Source organism: Elephas maximus, chromosome 19 (genome assembly GCF_024166365.1).
Source record: "Elephas maximus indicus isolate mEleMax1 chromosome 19, mEleMax1 primary haplotype, whole genome shotgun sequence".
Classification (NCBI taxonomy): Eukaryota; Metazoa; Chordata; class Mammalia; order Proboscidea; family Elephantidae; genus Elephas; species Elephas maximus.
This window is the reverse complement of record NC_064837.1, coordinates 44,807,043-44,813,042: the sequence shown is the minus strand read 5'-3', so window position 1 is coordinate 44,813,042 and position 6,000 is coordinate 44,807,043. Positions and strand designations below refer to the sequence as shown.

At 44.0% G+C, this 6,000-nt stretch overlaps 1 protein-coding gene across 1 annotated transcript in view; it reads right to left on the bottom strand.

Annotated features, from left to right (window-relative positions):
- Nucleotides 1-4,604: 4,604 nt before the first annotated feature.
- TTLL6 (tubulin tyrosine ligase like 6) overlaps nucleotides 4,605-6,000 on the bottom strand; it is a 35,307-nt gene continuing 33,911 nt past the window's right edge. The window contains exon 13 of the mRNA XM_049858943.1: nucleotides 4,605-4,687. The gene's annotated coding sequence lies outside the window, so the exon portion shown is untranslated. The remainder of the gene's footprint in view (nucleotides 4,688-6,000) is intronic.

The window sequence follows — 6,000 nt, the reverse complement described above, 5'->3', positions numbered from 1 at the left end:
GCCAACTTCCTGCTGCTTCACCCCCTCTCTCAGATGAATGGGGTCCCTTTTTATTATTGCCATAAGACTCTTAGGTTTGGGAAAGCAGGCTGGTGGAGGGATGTCACAGTCTTTCTCTTTAAAATGGCTGCCCAAGAAGTACATACCCAGGGACTAAGAGGAACCAGGAAGTAAGCCAGGAAAAGAAATCAGACAGAGACTCAGAGAAACCAGGAGCCAAGCCCTAGACTTTTAAAGAATGGCTTGCTTTCCCATATTTCTTTCCCTATGCTTCCTGGGGATAGTAAATGTTGAGGGGTCAAAAGGAAGAGGAGGCCCTTGCTGAAGGTCACCCCAGACCAGTCAGAGCTCATGGTTTGGGAGAGTCATGGAGGAAGCATGATTACCAGGTGGCTGTTGGGAAGAACACACGCTTCAAACAATCACGTCCTCTCCCACCCCGAGCAGCTCCTGGAGCCCCCAGCCACCTCGCCCACATGCAGTGTGCCTTCGGGAGGCATGAAAGCCCTCTACATGATATGCTGCCTACTTGGCTTTCCCAGGCTGCTGGTTAATAACTTAGAGTCACGACTACAGAATGTAAAATAATTGAAAGCAATGCATAGTAAATTTCAGTTTCAAGGTCTTCATTGCCTTCCTAACAATTTGCAAAACCCATTTTATTGCTTTTTCAGATTCCTGGAGTTGAAATGCCACTTCATGCTGTAATTAAGCTAAGTGACATGCCAGCTGTAAAGACAAGGGTTGTGAATGATTACTTGAGCCGAATGTAATCATGCAGAATGGGTGGGGGAAGGATGCTTGGAACAACTGCCAATCTGCCTGACTTACGCCCCCTGCCAGGGTGGAAGGAAAATTGGAGTCTGAAACCACCCTTTAAGACTAACAAGAGTCACAGGGCATTTGAGGTTAGGAGCCATTCAGAGTGAGGTGAGCCAGATAAATGATTCCCAAACCTGGTTTTGTACTGGAACCCCCTGGGGGAGGGAGCGCTTTAAATCTGGGTACTCCCTGCCCCAGGTTGATTAATTTGGTCTAACAGGGACTACATGTGTCATAAGCTGTCCGGGTAGTTTGGAGCCTGAGGGTCAGGAAAATCTACCCAGTCCAAGATGGCCATTTTTAACTTGCTCTTCAGGAAAATTATTTTTCCATTTAGAAAAATTTCCTTCAGTGTTGCTCTTTTAAATCCATCTAGGGACAGGTACTCATCCAACTGCTTTATGGAACAGATACTCTCAGTTCCATTCCGCAAAAGCTCCTTTTCCTGATGTTCCTATTTCTTTCAGGAGACTCAGCTCTTTTGGAACCATCTTTGCTGCTTCCTTTTCCTTCTCCCCTCCCGACATTTAGCTGCTGTGTCGCAGCTCTACAAAGATGTTTTCTTCATCTGCCTTCTTCTTTTCGTTTCTACAGCCAACCAGCCTGAGAGAGGCTGCAGGGGCTCGAAACCTGGACTACCGCATGAGCCCCCTCACCACCTTTCCTGCCTTGTCTCTCCCCTTGCCAACCATTCCTTCTGCCATCTAACACCATGTCATCTTTCTAACATTGTTATGGATTGAACTGTGCCCCCTCCCCAAAAGAAGATATGTTGAAGTCCTGGTACCTGTGAATGTGACTTTGTTTGGAAATAGGGTCTTTGAAGACGTTACCAGTTAACATGAGGTTAACTTATGAATGGTGCCCTTATAAAGCAGGAGAAGAGACACAGAGAAACACACAGAGGAAAAATGGCCATGTGGTGATGGAGGCATATTGGAGTGAACTACAACTCTTGTCATACAAAGGATTGCCACCCATCACTAGAAGCTAGGGGAGAGGCACGGAATGGATTCTCACTCAGAGCTCTCAGAAGGAATCAACATGGCTGACACCCTGATATCAGACTCCTAGCCTCCTGAACCGTGAAACAATAAAATTTCTATTCTTATAAGCCACTCAATGTGTGGTATTTGTTATGGCAGTCTTAGGAAATTTATACAAACATTAAATAACATCTTTTTCCCATTCAAAAACCTTAAGTGGATTCCCACTACCCACTGAATTAGGTAAAACTTCCAAGGATAGAATTTTAGACCTGCTACAGTATTATTTCACTTAGCAAATATTTACCAAATCCCTACTATGTCCTAAATACATGCTAAAATCAGGGAACACACAGATGCAAAGAGATGGTGCAGCCTAGTGGTGAGACAGCCATGCAAACAAGTTCACTGTCATGATGATGGCAATATAAACAAAGTATATCTGCATTTCCAATATGGTCTGTAAACTATCTTTTCATCTACCAATTTTTCTGATTCAGCCAAATTAGACTAGACCATATTTCCTGATCATTGTCAGGGTTGTTTTTATTTCTTTCTAGGCTTTATACCTCAAGCCATACCTCATATCCACCTGAAGTACCACCTCCTCCAATGAAGCCACTTTGGTCTTCTCATCTGGCTGTGAGAGCATTTCCTTCCTTATCTGTGGACCTCTGTTATCTAACTCCACTGAACACTGCTTGGGGGCAAGAACTGCCACAAGCATCTTATATCCGCTACAAACGTTTAGCAGACAGTTACTCTGCATAGCCCCACAGGGAAACAAGCAAGAGGCAGGTGGGGTTAGGAAGACCACCTGCCATTTTGCCTTCTCAATGAATAACCCAGAGCTGTTAAGATCTAGATAGAACTGGCTACACAATTTTCAGAGTTCAGTGCAAAATGAAAATGCAGGACCCCTTGTTCCAAAATTATAAAGAGTTTCAAGACGGTGACAGCAGAGCATTAAACTGAGTGTGGGACCCTTCTAAGCATGCAATCCTGTGCAACTACACAGGTCAAATGACCATGAAGCCAATTCTGTCTCCAGGATCAAAGATGCTGGCACCAAATTGTCCCTTAGATATAATTTTAACTTCACCTTAAGAAACTTTTTTTTTTTTTTTTTTTAAATCAGCTCAGGAACCTTGATTAGTTGAGACTGGTGACTAGGGAAAAGAAGGGAGAGGAGATTTAGAGCTTCTAGGAAGTCCATGAACTGTCTGGATGCTCCATTTCAGCAAGTCTTACATCTTTTGCTTGGGTCAGGCTGTGATCTATGGCAATCTGATAACCACCACTGGGAAAATTGGCCTCTGTTCAGTCTATGTCTTCTGAATGGCATCATGAAAGAGTTGGTAAAGTAGGGTTTGAAATGATAATTAAGCTTTTATGTGCCTGCCCTGTTGTAACCAGGAACTCCTTCTGCTATCCAGGTGGGCCTTGACTTGCTTTCTAAAAAGATCCCTATACTAGGAGTTCTTGAAAGCCAAATCCAGCGGGGGATGAAGGTGTTGTGTATGTACATCCATTTCATGGTTGGACGCAAATGATTTGAGTCTGGCTTCTCCATTCAGTACCTTGGATAATGAAGGTCTTTTATCTGAAGGGTATTGTGGGCTTCAAAAACCCAGTATCCCCAAATCCTCTGACATCCTTGAGGCCAGAAATTCATTCCATCAGAAATCCATAAGGCAAAAGCTGGGTCAACACTGAAGCAGGTGCTTGACTTCAGACCTCCCGCTTCTTCTTCCACCCTTGCCCCGTATGCCTCCAGAGTTGTCACCAGGAATTTAACTCAGGAAGAACAAGTGAGGCAAAAATCTTGGATCGTGTTCTGGAGAGGAGAGAGTGAGCTGGCAGATGAGGAGAGGGTGAGCTGTCATTCCAAGAGTCTAGCCAGGCCCATGCAGGGGTAGAGCAGCAATAGTGCTCCAGAGAGGGGTACCTCTGTCCACAGGCTCCCGGTAAGGAGGACAGGGTTTACTGCAGACCATTCATACAAGGAAATACTTTAAATGCTTTTGACCCATTTTCAATGGGCTTGGAACTGTCTTAATGAAGGGTGCCCAGGAGAATTATCTCCCCTACCTTCCCTTGCCAATCTCTGCTGTATCAGGCTCATCAACCTGGCATTGAGCATGGCAATTTCTTTTATTAATTTACACCTGAGGGGAAAATGCTTTGTTTCCACAGGTCAATGGAAGAAACATCTACATCTCACCTCACCTCTGTGTCTGCCAGCCAGATTGAGTTGGGCTAGTAAGGGAGGCAGCAGGAAGATGTTTGAGCACTCAGGTGGCAGGGCCTTGGGCTGGTTGGAGTGGTAGGAGGTTTGGTCTTTACCTGGTGAAGTTGAAACTGCCCTATTACCTTACTCACAGCTCAGAGTTAACCATCATGACCAGCTCTGTACCTGTCTTTTTTGGAGTTGAAGACCAACCAACACAGGCTTGTTGGTGGGCTGAGGGCTTTGGGCCTGTAGAAATTGTGAGTCTGCCTCTGAACCTCCCCTCCAACCCACCCATCCCAGGTGTAGTACTATCTGTAAGAGTGTTCTGGATGGTGATGCCATGTGAGGAACTCATAAGCATGCCACTGTGGGGCAACTGGGTGTGTCCTGGGGCAGCACTACTAGCCCCCAGAAGTCTTGGTCCTGCAGCACGGTGAGCTAACTGGGAGGGCACAAAAAGCAAGACTCTTGGTCTCAGTGGTGCTAATTGGAGGTATTTACAAGACCAGGATATCTGGGTGAGGAAATAAAAATTTTAGTTGATTCTACGGATATCGAAGACCCTATGAAAAGAAACAAATCATTTCCTAGAAGCAAGAGGTAAGAAGGAAAAAAAAAAAAAAAAAGGCAGAGATCCAGTCTGATCCTGGGGGAAAGAAAAAGAAAAAAAATTTCTTAGATTTTCCTTAAAAATCACCTCCAGAATATTAAAGTCAAGTAAGTCATCATCACCATTCCTTACAAGAGGATTAGGAAGCCCTTAGGCAATTCACATCCATTCACACCCATCATGAATAGAAACTTATTTTAGCTACACTACATTTATTCGTCTTCCTGCAGCTTTATAGCCCTGAACATTTGATATGCATCATTGAGGAGTAGCCAAGATGCCTGACTGGAGGTAATATAGAGTAGAAGTTAAGAGCACACGCTTGGGAGCTCTTACTTACCATTTGTGTGTCCTTGGACAAATTAACCTCTTTGGTGTCCTCATTTGAAAAGAAAATAGTAATGATATCCACCAATAATGAATGCAAAGCTTTTGGTACACGAAAAGCAAGCGCCTCTTGATCCAGCCCATGCTGGACTCATCACCCTCAGCATCATCATCACCACTGCCAACTACCACTTATTCAGTGGGGTCCCAGGCACTCCACTACAGAAAGCCATTTAATCACCCTTAAAATTCTATAAAATGGGTTTGCTGCTCCATAAAACTCAACTGTTTTAACCCTGGGATCAGTAATGTAGAGGAAGGATAATAAGATTATAGAAATTTGGACATAAAAATGGAAGGATTTTGTCAGGGCTCCCTTCCTTACATGGGTCAGGAATGGCTCTAAGTTCCTAGCAAAGTGGTAAAGAGAAAGGAACACTGAACTAGTTGTCCAGAGTCTATCACTTATGTAAGGTTGGGCAAGTCATTTAGATGTCCCTGAGCCTTGGTTTTCTTCATCTGTAAATTGGGAATAAGGTAATAATGCCTTCCTTACGTGAGCTATGGCGGGTAAACTTGATACATGTAAGGTATTACAATTACAATGACCAAGAAAACCACTGTTTGGACCTCTGCACTGCCCTTTCTTTCTTCATTCAACCACTGCTTATTCTGCACTACCCTGTGCCAGGCATAGGTGAGAATCCTTATTCTCCCACCACACCCTGCTCCATTTGTAAATCAATGCATTGATAGAGGGGCATTCTGCTGTATATAATCAGTCTTTGGCAAGTTTGCTTCGTATGTATTAGTCCTTTATAGTCTGTTTAGTTTGGAGAGAATTTTTAGATGCCATGATTTGACCTAAAAACAGAGGGTCAGCTTCTGAGATCTGGTAACCCCACATGGTTTTCGAGGAGGTCCTGCTTCGTCTTGGCCGTCTCTCTTCTACCTGCAGAAATGCCTTCACTGAAGAGCCATTTATTATGCCTTCAGTTCTAACTGAAGACTAATATTAAAAA